A 22437-nucleotide genomic window follows, 5' to 3' on the forward strand; every position below is an offset into this window, starting at 1 on the left:
GCAAGCAGCCTGTTCCTTGAGGAGCCACAGATCCCGGGGGGGGGGGGTCATTCTCACTAAGGGCCCCCAAGAGTGGGTTTGGGCCCAGATGAATTCCCCCCCAGGCCCCCCAACAAGTGCAGACCAGCTAAAAACCCTTATGTGGGATTTGTATTGATGTACAAGCCCCCACTCCAAGCAACTATGCCCTGCTTATTATACAAATGAAACATGGAATAGGAAAAGAAAACAATTAGCCAGAAAGTGCATATAAAAAATATAAACGTTTAAAAGAAACTGTTTGGGAGTTTTTTTTGCAATAGATTTGTGATGATCCATGTTAAGCATTGGAAAGGCATAAAAAAGTTTTCTAAATTGGCTCCATATTCCATGTGACAGCCCTTCAGATATTTGAAGGTGGCTCTCATATCCCCTCTCTGCCAACTCTTCCCCAGAATAAACATATCCAACTCTCTCATTCTTGGAGTTATAGAATTGGATGGGGCCACAAGAGTCATCTAATAGTCCAATCCCCTACAATGCAGAACCCACAGATAATCCATTCCTCATAGGGCTTGGCTCCCAGACCCTTGGTCGTCATGGCTGCCCTCCTCTGCACACCTCCCAGCTTATCAATATCCTCCTTGTTTTAACACTGTAAGTATTTGCACATGGATATCTGTATTTGCTTGGAACTGTTTGGAACCTCTCCAAATGCTTTTGGTTTGGGTTGGTTAGGAGGGAACTGTGTTAACCTCTAATTTCTGCTGTCTCTCCGAGGGCGAGTCTTGTCTTTGTCTTTTACAAGCTCAGCAATCCCATTTTCCTGTTCCCTGGAGATCTGCTGAACCCACTCAGGTAGAAAGGATGTCTGAGGTTTAAAAATAGACCCCACAGAGGTAGAGGCAGGTTAGAGACCTCTCCCGCTGAAAGAAACTGAGCAGATGCAGTCGGAGACAATAATAGCTCTCATCGTCGTGATTGCCAATTAAATGTATTCCTTTCCATAAAATTTAAGCCCTGCTTGATTGTAGAAAACCTCAAAGCGGTTTGCAAAAAGACTAAAAATCAATAGGATGATTGGTAAAAATGGTTGAAACATTCAATTAAACTAAAATAACGCACATCAGCATTCCAGGTAACAGGGTAAGGTTTGTCTTAAACAAAAAATGTTTTTAGCAGGTGTTGAAAAGTGTACAGCGAAGGTGCCTGCCTGATATCAATAGGCAGGGAGTTTCAAAGTTTGGCTGCTTCCACACTAAAATATTGATTTATTATTACCATTACTCTTATTACTATTACTATTAATACCAGTCTGGGATTCAAGATATAATAGAAGAAGCTCAAAACGCAGGAAATTACATTAAAATGTAATTACACACTAATAGAAATTAAAATGATATTGCGAAAGATCCATTAGAAGCATGGGCAACAACAATAGAAGCAGTAAATGGTATAGTGAAGGCATCAAAAGGCAGGGAGTCCCACAGTGTAGGTGGAAGCACAATAAAAGAGTTGTGTTCTTACAAATGCAGAATGGGGATTTTGTGGTACCTGTAAAGGACTGCAGCAGTTGTGTGGGCTCCTGTGGGTGGTAAGGCAATCTCACAGGTAAATCAGTCCTAAATTATTAAGGGCTTTGTATATAGGCAGCGACCATTTTATGCATGTCCAATTGATATGCAATCACACACTTGTTGCTGCCGACAAGGAGGTGGACCGAAAATGGGGTGGGGCGGAACATGTGTGTGTGTGTGGCTTATGTGTCTTCTGCTGATGCACACTTCAGTCAGGACAGAACCCCCATGCATACCTGTACCACTTGAACTCATCCTAGTAGCAAATGGAGAACCAGTGCAGATCTTTTGAGTACTGTATAGGGATTATATACAACAAGGCCTTGCAGCAACTGGGCTGCAGAATCCTGCTCCGGCTGCAGCTTCTGGATCCAGCACGACAAAAGCTCCACCAAGAGTCCATTGCAGTACAGTGGTACCTCCGGTTATAGACTGGATCCGTTCCGGAGGCCCGGCTGTATCCCGAAAAGTCCGTAACCAGAGGCACCCTTACTCACGCAGCACGATTGAGCGCTTCTGCGCATGCGCACGTGGCGAAACCTGGAAGTATACACTTCCGGGTTTGCCGCATTCGCAACCCATAGTTTACGTATCTAGAGGGATATGTAAGCAGAGGTATTCCAGTCTTGAAGGAGCTGATTTTAAAGGGAATGTAAGGATCTTAGCTAAGGGCCAGCAGCGGCGCCTGCAAGGACCGGAAGGAACCTCTTGCTCGCTGGGGATCAGGTTTTGCAAACGGCAGGCTCAGAATGGTCACGGCCTCCACTTCACAAGGCCTCTCCTGGGAAATGGTTGCCATGGAGAAAATCCTCCCAGTTCACGGCTGCGACAGAAGGCTGGATTTGTTGACATGCAAAGTTGTTTTCTGTCTGGTGGCAGACATTTTGGGAAACCTCTTTTTCTCTCTTTCTCTTTCTCCCTCCTTTCTTCCTCTTTCTCTTTGTCTCCCACTTTCTCTCCCCCCCCCCTTCCCTCTCTCCCTCCCACTCACCATCTCTGGTTGAATCCAGCCCAGGAAGCACTTCAAACTAAACTTTGGAACTCTCTCCCACAGGAGGCGGGGTGGCCACCAATTTGTAGGACTTTAAAAAAGGATTAGGCAATTTCGTGGGGAGAGGGCTATTGTTGGCTTCTAGCCAGGATAGCTATTCTCTGCCTCCATGGTCAGAGACAGTAAATACTTCCAAATACCAGTTGCTAATATCTAGATTCCTAGAGGTTTTGGCTACTGTAAGAACAGGATGCTGGACTAGATGGGGAAAATGGGCAAGAGACCTGAGCTCTAAGTGCCCAGTATATTTAATAGCATTGATTTGAGGACCACTGTCTGTAACTCATGTGGACGGACTCTTTGCATTGCAATTATATCCCACCTTTTTTCCTCCCAAGGAGCTCATGGTGGCATACGTAGTTCTCTCCCTACAACAGCTCCTTGAGAGAGGTTAGGCAGAGAAGGGCAGTGATTTGGCCCCTAAGGTCAGTCACCCAAGTGAGCTTCATGGCTGAGTGGGGATTTAAACCCTAGTCCAGTGCTTTAATCACTACAACACACTGGCTTAAAAGGTGCTTGCCCAGATGTGAGGATTTCACAAAAAGAAAAACAACCCTGTTTGTGTTTGCCTCAAGAGAATGCAGAACAGAAATGCGACCTGAGATTTTTCCCCTGCTTCCTTCCTTAAATTTGGCTACACGGGGAAGCAGAATAGTCCGCAATAACGCCCTGAAACAAAGTATTTTTTAAATTTATTGCATGTTTTTATTTCTTACACATACATTGAGGCACATGCTTACTCAGCTCCTCCATAGAATTCTAGAATTGTAGAGTCAGAAGGGATCCCCCAAGGGTCATGTGGCCTAAAGTCCTGCAGTGCAGGAATCACAGCTCAAGAATCCCTGACAGGTGGCCATCAGGGTTCAGCATTGCAGATGGGGAGAGTGATTCACTATCTGGACAGTCCATTTCACGAGCCTTCAAAGCCGTTTGCTGTTTTTCCCTTTGACTGTCCTTTAATCTGGATTTATGGCTGGATTTATTGAGCTTTTGAATGGTTGCAGGTGCAGCAACTGTTGCCTTACAGAGGTTATAGGAATACTTGCTTGTTTTATTCTGAACTGTGAGAGTCACTTTTAAAATCTGTTGCTGGGCACTAAAATGAAAAGAAAGAAAGAAAGAAAGAAAAGAAACCCCCTATAGCTGAATGGGCAGCCCCTTGGTTGGATCACATATGAAGAACTTTGATTTTTCTCTACTCTTCCCTTGTGTGTCTTTTTGATTGTAAGCGTGTTTTGATGGCATGTAAGGCCCCCTGGGAGCCTTCTTGGCTGAAGAGTGGGGCACAATTGCTGTAAGTAACAAGAATTGGAGAGCTGGAAGGAGATCCCATGGGTCATTCAGACCAACTCCCTGCCATGCAGGAATCACAGCTAACATAAGGCAAGCCTTCCTGGATCAGGTCACTGGGCCATCTAGTCTAGCATCCTGTTCTCACACTTATCCCTGTGTGACGCCCACAAGCAGGACCCAAGTGAAGAGCCCTTTCCCCCTCCTGTGGCTTCCAGCAACTGGTACTTTGAAGCATTGCTGCCTCCAACTGTGGAGGCTGAGCACAGTCATCATGGACAGCAGCCATCAATAGCCCACTCCTCCGTCCTCTTTGCTGTTGCATCACACTGTTGACTCATGTTAAGTTTTTTGGTCTACCAGAAGACCCACAAATCCTTTCCATATGGAGTGATGTCAAGCCAGGAACCCCCAGTGAATGAATGAAACAAGCAATGAATGGAACCTGGTAGCCGAACAGGACTGCCCAAAGATCAAGCCAAATGGCTGGGAGGGGTTGATGGCACACCCAGATATGATTTGCAATTGCTCAGTGCTACCATGTGGTCATGTTGCTGTAGCTGTGATACCTGCAAGGTAGGGGGTTGGACTAGATGATCCTTGGGGTCCCTTCCACATGTAGAACCCTATGATACTGTCACATGATCACAAATTGCAGTGAGTGAAACAAAAGACGTATAGGAGGCTGAAATCTGAAGCCACAGGTGCATCGCCAAAAAAACTGATTGTACGAATAATCTCTGCTAAGTGAAAAGGGCTGTATTTATTTCCTTGCCAGTTCAGTGTATCCTTGAGGAATCAAGCCCTTTTCTGCTGCAGGAGAAAGGTTTTTGGTATTTTTTTTTGCAATTGGGGATGCCTGGCCACCCTCCAGGAAGACGGGTGACCCCTGTTTTCTGAGGGAGCTCAGTAGGAATTTATAGGTGTTCTGGGAAGGCCAAAATGGTGACTAGATCAGCCGCTTGTGTGCCTCCTGCCTGTCTCTGCCAAAACAAACAAACAAGGTTTTTGGCCTCCTCCAGAGTTCCCAACACTTGCTTGGGGAGACAGAGGGAAGAGCAGCTAGGAAATCTGGATGTTTGTAGTCCTCTCTGGTAGGAACCTGCCACTTGCGATGTGTCACTTCACAGTTGCTAAGGTTTCCATGCACCTGAGATGTGCGCAAAACCCAAAACCATATTTCCTGGCTTCTTGTGAACCTGCACTTTGGGTGGCTTTAACCTCCCAAATCCTTAAAGGGTCCTGTGTTCAGTTCTGATAACTCCAGTTTAAGAACCATAGAATTGTGGAGGGACACCAAGGGTCATCTAGTCCAACCCTCTTCATTGCAGAATTTACAGCTAAAGAATCTCTGACAGGTGGCCGCCCTACTTCTGCTTAGAAGGATATTGACAAGCTGCAAGGTGGTTAGAGGAAGGAGACTGTGTTAGAAACTTAGGTACATAAACTCATCACCAAATGTCACCTTAAGCCTAAATTATGGTCACTACAATAGAATGTTTAGGCACCATTTCTGCACGGATGAAAATTTTTCTTTCATTTATATATCACTTTATATACTTTAAAAAATCTCTCAAAGCAGTTTGCAACACATTAAAACATCAAACAAAACGATCCAGAATAAAACAAATTCAAGCTTCAAGGAGCATATTTGAGATCCTTCTGTAAGTGACAGTTTGCTTTCCCTTATTTATTAACTACTTAATTTATATAGTTGCCACATAGCAGAAGTACTCTAGGAAGCCAGTGTAGTGTAGTGATTTGATTTTGGACCAGAACCTGGGAGTTCAGGGTTCAAGTCCCCACTCAGTCATGAAGCTTGCTGGGTGACCTTGGGCTACTCCCAACATCCTAACCTATCTCATAGGGCCTTTGTAGGGAGAGGCTTGAACCATGTACTCCTTGGAGAAAGAGGTGGGAGAGGAATGCAATAAATAACCTTTTCTGCTTACCTGGTTAAGAAAATTGGAGGGGCCTGCCAAATGCAGGTGTCAGTCACCATCCTGGCACCCAGAGATCTCCATGAGGTCACAGTTGGACCCATGCCAGTCGCAAAATGCACTTGGCACTTGGGAAACTTCTAACACCAGAGGGAGATTGAGATGATCTAGGGAGTCTTAGTGGAATGCAAGCCTAACTTTCGTCGGCAGTGTGATGCAGAAGCAAAAAAAGGTTTCTGCCCCATTTTCCCATTGAGGTTCTGAGAGGCCTCAGAATTGGGGAGGACTCTTTGGCATGCCAAAAATACAAACCACTCTCCCCAGTGTTGGAATAAATCTCATTTCTCCTATCTGAATTCTGCACTCCTTCCCTTCTCTTCTCCCTCCTTTCCCAAATCAGAAGCCATAACCTACTTCAGGGAGGGGACAAAAAGGGGTATTATGGTCTGCTCTTAGAGAGGGAGTTGTTCATCCTGCCGCTTTCTCCCACCTGTTGAATTGCAAGGAGATTTTTTGGGGTGGGGGGCACACACTTGGATCTCCTCCCCAGTGTTTGAAGTTAGCCAGGCACCAGGTGCATTTTGCTGCTGGTGCGGGTTCAATTGCGACCACATGGAGATCTCTGGGTGCCGGATTGGTGAATGACATCTCCATCTAGCCTTCCCCCTCCAGCTTTCTTAAGCAGGTAAGCTGAAGAGCTTGTTTATTGTGTTTATACCCCAATGTTTTCTCCAAGAAGTAAAGGGTTCAACCCCCACCCCACCCCAGGTTAAGCCTCACAATGACCCTCTGAGTTAGGGTAAAAGGCTGTGGCTGACTCACTCCAAAGTCACCCAGTGAGCTTCATGACTGGGGATTTGAACCCTGATCTCCCAGGTCCTAGTCTAACACTCTAACCACTACACCACAGTGACTCCCTAGGGTACTTCTGCTATGGGGCAGCTCTATAAATTAATTAGGTAAATCAATATAGAGAAAGTAAAATGACATTTAGAGAAGGAACTGAAATATTTACCTTGAAATATTCTAAATGGTTTGATTTGGTGTTTTAATGTGTTATAAACCACTTTGAGATTTTTTTCTTTATAGTGGCATAGAAATGAAATGAACAAAAACAAATTTCACCAGGGGAAAAATGGCATCGAGACATCTCATTCTGGCAGCTGTAACACATAGATTTAAGGTGCCGTTTGGCAATTAGCTTAAATATATCGAGTTTCTAACACTGCTCCTGCCCCCCCCCCCCGCAGCTGGCTGTTGGAGTTTTTTCTTTTTTTGTAAATGACACCAGTGAATTTTGTCACCCTGCTACATTAAATATTTCAAGGCAGTGCAGCATTAAAAGTAGTTTAAAACAACATATAACAAGAGGTAAAATGAGAGAGCGTGTGGTGTAGTGGTCAGAGTTTTGGACTAGGTCGGACATGGGAGATCAGGGTTCAAATCCCCAGTTGGACATGAAGCTTACTAGGTTTGAACTTGGGACAAGTCACTGCCTCCCAACCTAACCTACCTTGCAGGGTTGTAAGGATTGGATGAGGAAGGGGAGGACTATGTTGGACATCTTAGCTCGGAGGCAGCAATGCTAATTGTTGGAAACCATAGGAGGGGAGAGTGCTTTTCTGCTCAATTCCTGCTTGGCAATGGTGAGAATAGGATGCCCTATTCTGCAGGTCTCTTACGATGCTGTAGTTCAGGGGTTGGCAAGGTTTACCTTGCCTAGGCTGGTTCACTCCAGCGGAGATCCCTCCGTAGGCTGGATGGTGCACATGCCTGCGGTTTTTGGTGTCTGCACATGCGCAGATGCGATTGCCGTGGGGACTCGCAGAACGGGTGGCTCGGGGGTCGGTTAAACGACCCCCCCCTGGGCCGCTTGTGACCCATGGGCCTTAGGTTGCCGACCCCTGCTGTAGTGGAATCTCCAGTCCCATAGATTCCTAGGTCGCTTGGGGTATTTGGCCACTGTGAGAAGGGGATGCTGGACCAGATGAGCCACTGGCCAGTTCTTACTGGGTCAGTGCCTACTGTACGATTCTATGTTCTTACAATACTCTTCGGAGACTGGACTCCTAATCAAGTTCCCCAACTACTTTTGCTGCCGAGACTCACCCCATCTTCCAAACCAGGCGCTCAGCTGCCAATGCTGACATTAGATGCCAAAGAAATTCTTTGCTTTGGAAGCTGTGTGTGTGTGTGTGTGTGTGCTGCCTTCCTCTTTGGCTTTCTCTTGGGGGTCAAGTAAGGAGTGGGAATCATGCTGGGTCGAGCCACCTTCCCATCTAACCCTCCCTTCCCCCCCTCCCGAAAATCATTGGAGAAGGGGCTCCATAGGCCTTCATAAGCCAAATGCAAACAGAGGAACCTGATCCCCTTCTGTCAGATCATTTAACTGGTGTTTGGAGCCCTGCTGCTTTGCAAAGGAATCTATGCTCATTTGGAATTTTGGGTGGTGGGACGGGGAAAGGTTTTCTCTGGCGGGGAGCCTGCAAGAAGAGCCAGAACATGTGCGTGTGTGCGTAAAGCACATTCTCCTTTGTGCTTTCTGAAAGCCTAACCAGGGAGCTTGGGAAGCATTGTGCTTTTGGATGCAGTTTAGGGTGGAGAGAGAAGAGGACTTCTGGTTTCCCTTATAGAATATAGAGTCATGGAATTGTAGAGTTGGGAGGGAGTTCCAACAATCATCTAGAGAAGCCCCCTACAATGCAGGGATCACAGCTCATGAATCTCTCTGACAGGTGGCCACCCAACCTCTGTTTTAAAGCTTCCAACGAAGGAGAGTTATTGTTATTAACTGTTAAGGTCATCTTGAGTCCTTATTCTATCTTCTGCAATATTGGTTACCCCTCCCAGATTGGTGTCCCCTGAAAATTTGATGAGCCTACTGTCAATTCCTTTGGGACAGTAGTAGCCAGATTTTGGAATCATCAGATTTTTCTTCTACTACAATTATTTCTGTTGGACTTTATTGCCCCTGATCTGGACAGTGCACTTCTGATGATACAGCCTAGAATTGCACTAGCCTTTCTTTTTTCTTTTTGCTGATACAACACACTGTTGAATCATCATGACCTTGTGGCCTAATAGGGTCCCTGAATCTTTTCCACATGTACTTCCGTCAAGCCAGGTGGCCCCGCATCTTATATTTGTGCATCTGATTTTTTCCTGCCCAGGTGCAAAAACCCTTCTCTGTGCTTGCTTTTTCCTTCCCTTCCCAGTCTGGAGTAGGGAATCTCCTTTCTTCAGCAAGTTCCCATTTGCAGGGGAGAAATGTTGTTCATTTATTTATTTATTTCATAAAATTATACACTGCTTGATTAAAAGAAGAAGAAAAAACACTTCAAAGTGGTTTACAGAAAACTATAAAGCAATAGAATTATAAATAAGACAAATCAACAACAACAATTTAATTCTCATTAAGTTAAAGTAACAATAGATTGAGAACAGCTTAAGACATGCATCAACTTTGTAAGCAAAGTTTATAGACAAGCTGGTCCATAAAGAGGAGTGTTTTTGCATGCGCTGAAAAGAGTGCAGCCTACCTGATATGAATAGGCAGGGAGTTCCAAAGTGTAGGAGTCACTGCACTAAAGAATCAAGTCTTTACAGAAGCAGAGGGAGGATTATGTGGCAACTGCACCGTTGCCAGTTCCGCTGGTTGAAGCAGTTGAGGGAGCACATATGGGATCAGGCAATCGCACAGGTGTAATCTGGTCCCAAGTTGTTAAGGGCTTTATAAGCTAACAGTAGCACCTTGAACTTGGCCTGGTAGCCAGTGGTCAAGTAGTGCAGATCTCTGGAGCACAGGTGTCATATGTTGACAAGGCCTGACTCCTGTCAGCAATCACCCTGCAGCATCCTGAAGGGAAGCCCCACATAGAGCGCTTTGCAGTAATCCAGTCTTTTGTGTATTTGGGTAGGGGGCTCCCTCCCTCCTTGCTGATCTCAGCAGAGCCCTGGGGTCTTTTCTCCCATCCCCACCCCCACCTCCTCCTTGGGCAGGCTGGGACTTTAAAACCAGGCCCAGCGCCTCATTGTCTCACTTTTCCAATTATCGCCCCATGTCGGCATTCAGCTGCCTTACGGGTTTTGTTCAAGCGGTTTTTGTTCAGGCTTCCGTCAGTTCTCATCAGCCTCTTTTGTTCTCCCCCCCATTAAACCCCACACCCCACAAAACCTCTTAACAAAGGCCTCTCTTTTGAATTGCCTGTTACCTCATTCTCAGCATGGGGGACCCATTGATGGAGATAATCACATTGACATGCCCATTTTATATTTTTGTGTGTGAGGGGGTTGCTGGATGTGGTAGGGGGTGAGCCAGACGGACACTCTCCGCTTCTCCCCCACTTTCCCGTTGGGAGGAAAGTCAGGATGGGGTGGGGTGGGAAGCCGGCTCCAGTCTTAATTGGGCTGTACTCCATGCAGGGTCGTTGTGCAGCCAGCTCCTTTGGGGGGGGAGATCGGGAGGGGGAGGGAATAACCTGAGATAGGTGAAGTGGAGTGGTCATACTCCTGTTATAGGATTGTATGGTTGGGAAGCGCGCCCCCCCCAATTAAGTCTAGTCCTCTGCAATGCAGGAGTCACAGCTGAAGAATCCCTGACAGATGGCCATCCAACCTCTGTTGAATAACCTACAATTAATCATAGAATCCGAGAATTGTAGAGTTGGAAGAGACCCAATGGTCATCCAGTCCAACCTCTTTCAGTGCAGGAATCACATCTCAGGAATCCCTGACAGGTGGCCATCCAAAGTCTATTTAAAAGCCTCCAACAAAGGAGAGCATGCCACCTTCTTCTGAGGTGCTGCTAAAGACTTTGGACCAGTGTCAGGAGGCGAAGCTCTTTGTTTGGGGCCGGAAAATAATTAACTGCTGGGTTATTTGGAGGCCGAGGACTGAACAAACGGAATCTGGGGATCCGGAGTGGACAATGGTGGTCATTAGCCCTTGGTAGCTGGGCCAGGAAATTAGCCTGGTAGGTGCTGGAAAGGGACCCAGTCTTTATTTGGGAGGCGGATTGCGCTCTGGTATTTCACTTGGGGAGGAAGGGGAAAGTGGTGGGGCTGCTGGCCAGAAGTTGTTAAAGAGCAACTGCACAGCTTGGAGGTCTAAGAAAAAGTGTGTTTGACGGTGTGCCAGGAACCTTGGGATTCAAGTGGATCTCCGTCAATTGTTGCTGTTGCTGTTGAATTATTAACCTACGCTTCACCAGCAGGGCCCCAGGGTGGGTTGCAAGAATTTTTAATACAGAATTAAAAGCTGTTAAACCGCATTATGTTCACAAGAATTGGGTGGGTTCAGAAAACACACATCTCGGGTGTCAATGGCTACTAGCCAGAGTGGCTATGCTCTGCCTCCAGGGCTGGAGGCAGCGATGCTTCTGAATGCCAGTTGCTGGAAACCACAGGAGGGGGCAGTTGCTTTTACACTCAGGTGTTTCTTGTGTGTTTCCCATAATGTGCATCTGGTTGGCTGCTGTGAGAACAGGGTACTGGACTAGATGGGCCCCCTTTAGCCTGATCTAGCAGCTCTTAGGATCCTTAAGGACCAGGGTAAAGAGGTGCCTCTTTATCTTTCTCCAGAAGCTGTACAATGATGGTGCCTGATGCATCTCTGGGGGAAAGGTGTTCCACAGCTCAGGGGCCGCCACAGAGAAGGCCCCTGGCCAGCCCTCCCACCCAAAGTGGAGGGATACCAAGACTAGCTCTGCCAATCTCAGCATCTGAGAGGTACTTTAGGGAATACCTTCAGGTATTTAGGATTCAAGCCAAATTTAGAGGCTGATAAGTGAGAGAGATGTTTTGTTGCAGCTGGGGCAGATGAAGGCATCTGGTTTCACCATTAGAGATGCACCATGGAGTTTCTTCTGTCTGTGCTCCTTCCAGTGGTCATTCCTCCTCTGGTTACTGCTGCAGATACACAACCTGTCTGTCTCCAGGCACTGTGGTTGTCTGTAAGGGATTCCCAAACGGGGTTGATGTTGCCAGCCTTCATATTTCACTTTCAGACATCTCTGTAACACAGAGGTGATCTGCCAGTGGACCTGGTGCCTGAAGCTAGCTCCCCAAAGAACATCTTCCATTTGGACATGACCAAGCCAGCATAGATGTTACTGAGACGGGAGTGTAAACATGCTGGGATTGTGGGCTTGGGAGAGCACATCTTTGTTTGAAACCCTGTCCTGCCATGCGATACCTCAGATCTTGGGGAAGGTGTTGAGGTATCGCTCCTGATGGTTGCCCACCACTCATTTCCATAAAGCAGCATGCTCTAGACACAAGCTTGGTAGACCTTCATCTAGGTATTGGCCATTAGCATCACATTCTCCTATACCCTTTTGGAGAGGTGAGCCATTGCCAGAGCTGCCTTGCCAGTACTCTTGTCCAGCTAAGCATCAATGGAGTGGCTGCTGATTATGGTGGAGCCCAGAAGCACAAAATCATTTATCATCTCAAGCATGTGGTCACCAATGCTGATGGCATGGAGTGCTGACAACGATGTTGGTCTTTGTCAGGCTGATGGTAAAGCCAAGCTCTCTGTAGGCTTGGTCAAAATGGTTGACAAGCCTCCATAAAGCTTCCTTGGAGTGTGCTGTCAAGGCTGCTTCATCTGCAAACATTTCTCAGAAAAGGACCAGCCATACTTTTGTCTTGATGCAGAGATGTGCCAGGTTGAACAAACCTCTATGAATAGATGTATAAACTGTCTTCTGTCAAGCTGAAGGCATATGAGAGCAACAGGGAGAAGAATATGCCGCAGAGGGTTTGGCCGAGAACATGGCCCTGTTTCACACCGCTCTTTACAGGGAAGGTGGATGAGGATGGGCCGTCATATTGGACGGTGCGGCACATGTTTTTGTGGAAGCTTAGGTGGGTACCCTATCTTGTTGAGTAGCGTCAAGAACCCATTTTGGCTGACAAGGTCAAAGGCCTTCATCAGGTCTATGAAGGCGATGTACAAAGGGTGTCTCTGCTCTCGGCATTTCTCCTGCAGCTGATGCAGTGAGAAAATAATGTTGACTGTTGACCTCAAACCCACTGAAGTTCCTGAGTCATTTTCAAGGGCAGCTCCACATAGAATGCATTGCAGCAATCCAGTCTGGAAGCACATTTCAGGTGCTTTAAAAATCCTGTGAATGATCTCACTCTTACACAAGGCACTTAGAGTGATGGTTATTTATGTCTGGGTGTCCGATGTGTTTTTGAGCTTACGTTGGAGTAAGCACTTTCACTGATACTGGGCGGTTGTGGGACCAGTTCCAGGCTGCTCTTTCCCCTGTACTCATGAGTCTGGATGCAGATGAGAACTTGCTAAAGAAGGGAGAGTCCCCTCTCCAGACTGGGATGTAAAGGAAAAAACAAGTACCGAAGGAGGATTCCATAAGTAGGCAGGAGTAACCAGATGCACAAATGTAGGATGGGTGATTCTCAGCTTGACAGCAGGACACGCAGAAACGATCTCAGGGTCTTAGGAGACCACAAGCTCCACATGAGTCAACAGTGTGATGCAGCAGCAAAAAAGGCTAATGCTATTCTAGGCTGTATCCACAGAAGTCTAGTGTCCCTCTCTCATAGCACTAGAGCTTGTGGACATCCATTGCAGCTGAATGTTAGAAGATTCAGGATGGATAAAAGGAAGTCCTTCTTTATGCAGCACATAGTTAAACTGTGGAACTCACTCCCACGGGAGGAAGTGATGCCTAGCAAGTTGGATGGCTTCAAAAGACCATTGGACAAATTCATGGAGGAGAGGGCTATGAAATGGCTACTAGTTCTGCTTCCACTGTTGGAGGCAGCAGCGCTTCTGAATATCAGTTGCTGGAAATGACAGGAGAGGAAAGTGTTGCTGTTGGGCTCAAATCCTGCTTGCAGCTTCCCCACAGTTATGTATTCAGCCACTGTGAGAAGAAGATGCCAGATGAGGTGGGCCGTTGGCCTGATCCAACAAGCTCTTCTTCAGTAATATTCAGTAATGTGCACATACACCATCACTTTCTCCAAACCTCCAGTCAAGTATACTGCTGTTCTTTCCAGCTTTCCACCCTTGTTCTTTGACTCTGTTGGGGAGGACAGCATTCCAACTTAGGCTTTGCTAAGGCTGAGTACAGATCTTTGTCGGAACCAGCCCCAAGGGGAGTGTGAGCTTGCAAGCCTGCACTGGTCCTCTCTTGGTCTTGATCCAGCTTCAGGCGGCTTACTCAACGCTTGTCTGGAAAAGGAGACACACAGCCAATCAAGTTCACACTGCTTTATTTTTAAACCTGTTTCCAGTCCTCCATCAAATGGCCCTTCAGCACTTTGAAGACTTGTGCATGCTGTTGCCAAACCCTTGCAGTAATATATGCGTTGCGTGCTCACACCCTGTTTGCAAAGTTCAAAGTGCTGCCTCGTCAAACCCAAACCCTTCCCCACACCCAGGACACCCACACAGCTCTAAGAGGCCCATGGGAAGACGGAAGCACCTGCCCTTAATGCTGCCACTGTGTGCAACTGAATGAAGCTCTACAATTCTGTGATGCGATTGGAAGTTTTCAAACAGAGGCTGGACGGCAACCTGCCAGGGAGTAAAATTTCTAATCCACATTCAGAGGTCTCCAATACTTGGCTCTACTATGTCATTTAAATTCTTAAATTCTGTGCATCATTTTCAAAGCAGAGTTGCTTTCAGGTCAAAAACAGCCTCTTGGAAGATAAACTTGTGAAGGTTCTTGGAATATTTTCAACCTTCATCTCTCCTTCATTGGTGGTTTTTTTCCTTCTGAAAAAAACAGATATTGGAAGGTGATCTGTCAGGGATTTCTTAGCTGTGATTTCTGCATTAAAGGGCCCCTTTGGTCTAGTAGCTCTCTTCTGGTGCTGCTATGTAAGTCTACCCAGATATGTAAGTTGCTGTGGGCATTTGGCCACTGTGAGAAGAGGATTCTGGATTACATGGGCAGCTGCATTGATCTAGAAGGCTCTTTTTATGTCCTTGCCTTACACAAAGATCCAGAGGAACAGGCCTTATTGAAGCAGCTGCTGGTCTCTCCTCCCTGATCCCAGTCCCCAGGGAGGGTCTGTGCTACCCAGAGGCTTTGACTGGCTTGTGGTGTGAGGGTGTGATCCTGGCCTGGGAATCCTCTCTCGCTCTGCGTCTCAGCCCCGGTCCTTTGCAGAAGCCCTTAAGGCTTAATTTTAATTTTTTTTATTGAGTGTGTGTTCTGGAATGACATTGGGAACTGCCTGGATTTGCTTAGGAAGGGCGTGTTTCCATGTGTCTATGTTATATCTATGTCATCTGCAGTGTGGTTGCCTCTCTGAACGTGTGAATTTTACTGTAGTGGTTGGTGGTGTCTGCAAAACAACGCAAAGCCCAGAAACAAGATTTGCCACCACCCTGGAAATGGAACTCCCAGTTAGCTTCATGGCTGAGTGGGGATTTGAACCCTGGTCTTTCCCAGGTTCCATTCCTCATTTTATCTTTGTGAGAACCCAGCTTTAACCACTGCATCCCTTTTGTCATTTTTTCTCCAATAGCGTGATCTGCCCTGTTTTCTCCTAGGTCCTTGGTCTCCCTACCCTTTCTGAGATAGATAGTCTTTCCCCTCTTCCATCTGACGGCCCTCTAGTTATGTGAAGGGTTATGTGCCACCCCTTCCAAATCTTCTGTCCCATAGGCCAGTTCCCCTCCAACTCTAGGATTCTGTAATTCTTGAGCTGGTATTCCCCTCTCTGCATTGCAGGGGGTTGGACTAGATGACCCTAGGGGTCCCTTCCAAGTCTAGGCTTCTATGAAATGGCTTTACAAGTCAGCCCTTGGGCCCTAATTCCAAACCCTTGTTCCACATGGGTGTTCTACTTGGGTACTTTCTGTGTATCATGGAATTTTAGAACTAGAACGTACCCCCAAGGGTCTTCTAGTCCAACCCCCACCAATGGAGGAATCACTGCTATATGTTGCTGCAGCTTCTTGTGCGTCCACCTCCACTGCTGTTATCCCTCTTACTGAAGCTCTTACGGAGGTCTTCATGCTCTTTCTTTCTTTCTTTTCCAGAATTCTCTTGCTTGGGCATCCAGGGGGAGGGCAGAGGCAAGGACGGTCCTGGCACCCCCAATGCCTATTTCTTTCCTTTTAAATGAGGTGCCTTTCAAGCGCACAAAGGGGACCCCAATGTGATTGGGGATGGGAGAGCATTGTTGGTTTAACCAAGTAACAAAATGGCAGCTGCTTATTGGAAGGGGGGGGGGGAGGTTTCTGGGGTTAACCAAAGCATCAGGTTTTCCTTAACCACCGAGGGTTTTTCCTCCTCCCAGATTTCCAAACATCTCTGTGTTTGGGGCTGAGAAGAGGAGGGGAGCTGAGTTTGGGTGTAGGGGGGAGCTTAGGGGTTGCCAAGGGAACCTCTTTTCTGCCCCATTGATGCATCTTGTAAATCCATTTAGGGAGGACGTGGAGGTGGGCCCCTTTTGTCTCTGAGCCTCGTTAAAAGTGAAAAACATGGAGGGGGAAGAATGGCCTCAAAGTGTGTCTCTGAGGGGTCCAGGGGTCCAGGTCGAGTAGAGAGGGCAGCAGGGGACAAAGGCAGCCCCATAGCCTCTCCTTAGCTCCCTGGACTTTATTAATAGAGGAGTATTTAACCACCACCCTTGCTCCCCAGACAATTGGAGCATTAGGGTTGGAGGGCTGGGTTTGGAGCAGGGTGTCTATGTCTTGCCACACCTAGCAGCATTTCACCTAGAATTGGAGAATTGTCCCCATGGGCCATATAATCCAGCCCTGAGCAATGCAGGGAGCACAGCTAAAGGATACCTGATAGATGGTCACTCAGCCTCTGTTTAAAAACCTCAAATGAATCATAGCACTGTAGATTGGGACCCCCAAGGGTCTTCCAGTCCAACCCTCTGCAGTACACAAATCACAGCTCAAGAATCCCTGAGAGGCAGGCATTTGAGCTCTGTTGAAAAAGCTTCCAAGGAAGGAGAATTCTCTACCTTCCAAAGCCTTTCTTTCTTTCTTTCTTTCTTTCTTTCTTTCTTTCTTTCTTTCTTTCTTTCTTTCTTTCTTTCTCAACCTCCCTTCACCTTCCAAATCACGGGGCTGTATAAAAATACATACCATAGTAACAAACAAAAGTTCTCCCTTCCCATCGCATTCTAAAGGCTATAGCCAAAGACCTTGGAGAAGAGGAATGTTTTTGCCTGGAGTCTAAAGATATGTTGTGAAGGTGCCAGACAAGCCTCCCTGGGGAGAGCATCCCACAAGCTGGGAGCCACCACAGGAAAGGCCTGTTCTTGTGTTGCCATTCTCCAAACCTCTCCCAGAGGAGGCACACAGAGACGGACCTCAAATGATAAATGCAGAGTCCAGGTTGGTTCAAATGGGGAAAGGCAGTTGTATGGTTGCATGGTTGGAAGGAACCCCAAGGGCCATCTCTCAGAAATAATGTGTTGAAGCCTTTAGTTCAGAAGGCATTTGCTGCTGTGATTTAACCCTTTTTTGCAATTCAGGAGAATGGATGGGAGAAGCCTTTCAGCTCTTTGTGTTCAAATCAGGTGCTGATGAAATGCTGAGAGAAGCTCTTTACAGTGCAGTATAAAATATGAGGCTGCCTCTGGAGACATTATTTCCTGTTGGATGAGCTTGATTCAACATCTCCCCCCGCCCCGCCCTTTATAAAACTCATTCCCATTAGGAAATATATTCCCAAGACGTACAGTTATGCTAATAGGCCAGTGAATATTCATGAGCTGATTACAAACACATGGTCACCTGCTGGGTGATTGTGGCTGCTTTTGTGGGAGGTTTAGCACCCTAAAATAAGCAGGACTGAGGATTAATGTTGAGTCGGTGGAGGAAGATGGAAAATCAGTGGGTGAGGTAGCAATTCCAATTTTTTTTTTTAAAAAAAATATCAAATAATGCCATTGCTGTTTGTGACTCAGAGGAGGGAGAAGGTGGCAGGAAAGGGGGATAAGAAGGTTTTTTTTAGGTAGATCCTGAACTTGGAGCCAGCAAGCTGCCTGAAGAGGAAGTAAAAAAATTAAACAGTGTTGCTGTTCTGATTCATTCTGGTGGTTCCCAAACTCAGCATCCTGGACCCAAGGACAGGCAGAAGCATTGGAAGAATTCTATAGAAATGGGATGCTTTTAAGAGCAACTGCTCCCCAGTTTCTTAAGAATGTAAGAAGAGGCTGCTGGAATAGACCAATGGCCCAGCAAGCCCTGCACCTGGTTTTCACAGTGGTGAAATGCTCCAAACAACCTAGGAATAGAGAGAGAGCCTCTGGCCTGGAGGATCCATAAGTACATACGAAATGGGGCAAAATGAACAAAACGAATTTCGGTTGGGACAAATGTAAGATTCTGCACTTAGACAGGAAGAACCAGTTGCACAAATATAAGATGGGGGACACCTGGCTTGCCAGTAGGACATGTGAAAATAATCTTGGGGTTTTAATAGGCCACAAGCTGAACACAAGTCAACAGTGTGATGCAGCTGGGGGAAGGGGGAAGCTAATGCTATTCTAGGCTGTATTGACAGAAGTCTTGTGTCCTGATCAAGGTCATAGTAAAGGTAAAGGGAGCCCTGACCATTAGGTCCAGTCGTGACCGACTCTGGGGCTGCAGCGCTCATCTCGCTTTATTGGCCGAGGGAGCCAGTGTACAGCTTCTGGGTCATGTGGCCAGCATGACTAAGCTGCTTCTGGCAAACCAGAGCAGTGCACGGAAATGCTGTTTACCTTCCCGCCGGAGCGATACCTATTTATCTACTTGCACTTTGACGTGCTTTTGAACTGCTAGGTTGGCAGGAGCTGGGACCGAGTAACAGAGTTCACCCTGTCGCAGCGATTCGAACTGCTTACCTTCTGATCGGCAAGTCCTAGGCTCTGTGGTTTAACCCACAGCGCCACCCATGTCCCAAGGTCATAGTACGGCTCTAATCTGCATTGGTCAGACCCCCACCAGGAGTCCTGGGTCCAGTTCTGGGTGCCACAATTTAAGAAGGATATTGACAAGCTGGAAGTTGTGCAGAGGAAGGCAACCAAGATGATCAAGTGTCTGGAAACCAAGCCTTATAAGGAATGATTTAAGGAGTTGTGCACGCTTAACCTGGAAAAGAGGAGAAAGAAAGGAGATATGATAACCATCTTCACTTATCCAAAGGGATTTCACATGGAAGATGGAGCAAGCTTGTTTTTCCCTGCTCCAGAGGGTAGGACCCAAACCAATGGCATCAAGTTATGAGAAAGGAGATTCTGACTAAACACCAGGAAGACCTTTCTGACAGCACGAGCTGTTTGACAGTGGAACAGACTCACTCTGGAGGTGGTGGCCTCTCCTTCCTTGGAGGTTTTAAAGCAGAAGTTGGATGGCCATCTGTCATGCATGATTTAGCTGAGATTCCTGCGTTGCAGGGGGTTGGACTTGATGACCCTTGGGGTCACTTCCATCTCTACAATTCTGTGATTCTATTAATGGAGACAGGATTGTCCCAGCGCAATCTGTTAACGTATATCCTTGGGAGTCACCAGATTATCAAGCCAGATGCAGCACTTAGGCCGTGAGATCGAATTCCGCTTAAGCCCCTTCTGGGAATCCGTAAACCACTGTGTGGAGTGAGTGGGGATTAAAGCTGAATTGCTCAGCGCTCTTCAGAGATTTCATCCTGAGCCCCCATGAGAAGCTGATGGTCATAAGCCACTAGCTGTTGGGCCCCATTTGCTATATTTAGGGCAGTGGGCCCTCTGTTTTTCAAAAGCCAAGCTATGGACCCCCTACTTTTTAAAATGCTGTTATCTCTGCGGTAGTTTTTATGTGAATGGTGCCACCATACCCTCCAACATGTGCAAGTGTAAAAACTGAGATGTACAACTTTTGGGCTGTGCCCCCACATCCCCTGTGATTGCACGGTGCCCAAAACCGCACAAGTTGCGCTTTTTTGGCACCGTGCTCTCATGTGAGAGCATATCCCCACCCCAAAGGATGTCCTGGGCAGTTGGCGGGTATGTGCCATGGGCCCCTGGGTGGGTTGCATGGACCCACTATTGGAAACCACTGCTTTAAGATATAGATCTCCAGGCAGAGGAGTCATAGAGTTGGCAGAGACCCCCAAGGGCCATCTAGTCCAACTCTCTCCAATGCAAGAATCACAGCTAAATAATCTGTGCATTTCTGTGCTTTTATAGAATCATAGAAATGTAGGGTTGGAAGGGAACCTGAGGGTCATCTAGTCCAGCCCCATGCAATGCAGGGATGATTATATTATCCACTTGGTCGGGTTATCCGTGGTGAGCTTGAGGCTCTCCATTGCCCTTAACGCTCCCCCCCATTCTCTGCAAGAGTGTCTGCTGCCTGCCCCCCCAAGGCCCCTTGGCCAACAGACCTCTCTTTGTTTACTCAACTCAGTGGTTTCAGAAGGGGCACTTTCACTTTAACCACCAGAAAACACCTCTAAGAACAATGTAGGAAACCTCACCTGGTACCAGACACCTCCTTCCAAGGTGAAAGAGGCTTCCATATCTGTTCCCCGCCCCCCATGTTTGAGCACAAAGGAGTCTTTGGAGGAAGGGGGCTCTTGGTCTTGAGCACAAGCACTGGCCAAAAGCAATAGCAAGGAGTCCCCCTCCACACCTTTTTTTTGGAGGGGGGAGAGGGGGACATAAGCATATAAGGGGATTTTGCTAGTAGGCAGCTTGAGGAATATGTTGAGCCAATAAGATCCATTGGACTTTGGAACAGACAACCTTTGAAGAAGGAGGCACACCTTCCTCCTTTGGAGAATTTTAAGCAAAGGTTAAGGGCTATCTTTCCAAGATATTTTAGCTGGGATTCCTGCGTTGAAGGGGGTGGGATTTGATGTCCGGAAGCCTGAGTGGACTTTTCCCAGTTAGTTTAAGTCAGTCTACATTCCCTTCATTTCTGCCAGAGTTTTATCACCTGGACCAAAGATTTTGGGACACAGAAACATAGAATTGTAGAGTTGGAAGGGACCCTGAGGGCCATCTCGTCCAATCGTCTGCAATGCTGGAATCTCCGTTAAAGCATCTCTGGCAGGTAGCCCATAGAACCTCTGCTTAAAAACCTCCAAGGAAGGAGAGCCCACCACCTCTTATGAGAGTCTGTTCCACTGTCAGAAAGCTCTTACCCTTAGGAGGTTCTTCCTAGTATTTAGCCAGAATCTCATTTCTTGTCATTTGAATCTGTTGGTTCAAATCCTCCCAGAGCAGCAGAAAACAAGCTTGCTCCATCTTCCATGGGACAACCTTTCATATATTTAAAGATGGCTGTAATTCCATCTCTCTCTCTTTTTTTAAAATAATTTTTATTAATTTTCCAAACAAGTTTTATACAGTCAACAAGTTATTTTACACTCATGCTTCAATTTTTGACTTCCCTCAGTTTCTCTGTCAATCTTTCGAAAAATTTCTATTTATTGACGCATTTCTAAACATGATATTGCCTTTCCCCACTCCTTTTCCTCTTACTCTCTTCTTTGCAGTATTTCTTGCTAATTCACAGAGTCTCTTCAAAACCAATAAGCGTTGTCAGTACATCACATATATTTTTCAGATATTCTGTAAATTTCCCCCAGTCCTCGATAAACTTTTGGTCTTTCTGGTATCGAATCTTCCCAGTCAATATGTCCAATTCTGCATATTCAGTCAATTTCCTTCTCCATTCTTCCACTGTTGGAATTTCTTCCTGCTTCCATCTTTGGGCCAGAAGTATCCTTGCGGCAGTCACTGCATATTGAAACAGTTTACAGTCTCTCTTATTGATTTCGTTTCCTACCATTCCTAATAGAAAGGCTTCTGGTTTTTTAATGAACGTATATTTCAACATCTTTTTCAATTCATTGTATATCATTTCCCAGAAGTCTTTCACCTTTTTACACTCCCACCACATATGATAGAAAGTACCTTCTTTTTCTTTACATTTCCAACACTTATTGCATGTTTTATACATTTTGGCCAGTTTAACTGGCGTTATATACCATCTGTAAAACATTTTCATTACACCTTCTTTCAACGCAGTACATGCTGTAAATTTTAGCCTTTCATTCCATGATTTCATCCAATCATCATACTGTATATTGTAACCAAAGTCTCTTGCCCAGTGTATCATTACTACTTTTACTTCTTCATCTTTTGTATGCCACTCCAGCAACACTTTATACATTTTAGACAGGTTTTTATACTCATTATTCAATACCTCCACTTGGAATTTTGATTCTGTACCTTCATACCCACACATTTTACAATCTTTTTTAAACATTTCATTAATCTGAAAGTAGTGTAACCAGTCGTAAACAAATTCTTTCACCTCTTCATAAGTTTTCATTTTCCATTCCCCCCCCCCTCTTGTTACCAATTCTCCATATGTGAGAGAATTGGTAATTCCATCTCTCAGTCTCCTCTTCTCCAGGCTGATCATCGCCAGCTCTCTCAACTGTTCCTCTTCTTAAGGCTTGGTTTCCAGACTCTTTATCATCTTGGTTGCTCTCAATTACTTCTTTCAAGTTGTGCACACATTGGGCCCAGGACAGAACTCTGGTGTTAATCACGCAGGATTGTGATGCATAAAGTCAGAAGACAAATACTGTAGTGTTGGAAGCAACCTCAAG

The 22437-nt window shown here is 46.2% G+C and overlaps 1 protein-coding gene and 1 long non-coding RNA gene across 2 annotated transcripts in view; one reads left to right on the forward strand and one right to left on the reverse strand.

Annotated features, from left to right (window-relative positions):
• Positions 1-22437, forward strand: part of EFNB1 (ephrin B1) — a 73769-nt gene that overhangs the window by 18934 nt on the left and 32398 nt on the right. The window lies entirely within an intron of this gene.
• LOC308578509 lies at positions 9262-21113 on the reverse strand. Its single transcript, XR_014003968.1, has 3 exons — positions 20959-21113; positions 18677-18923; positions 9262-14042 (listed from the first exon to the last, which is right to left on the reverse strand). It is a non-coding gene; the product is annotated as an uncharacterized lncRNA (long non-coding RNA).

The sequence above is a fragment of the Podarcis bocagei genome, assembly GCF_964188305.1.
Source record: "Podarcis bocagei genome assembly, chromosome: Z".
In the NCBI taxonomy this organism is placed as follows: Eukaryota; Metazoa; Chordata; class Lepidosauria; order Squamata; family Lacertidae; genus Podarcis; species Podarcis bocagei.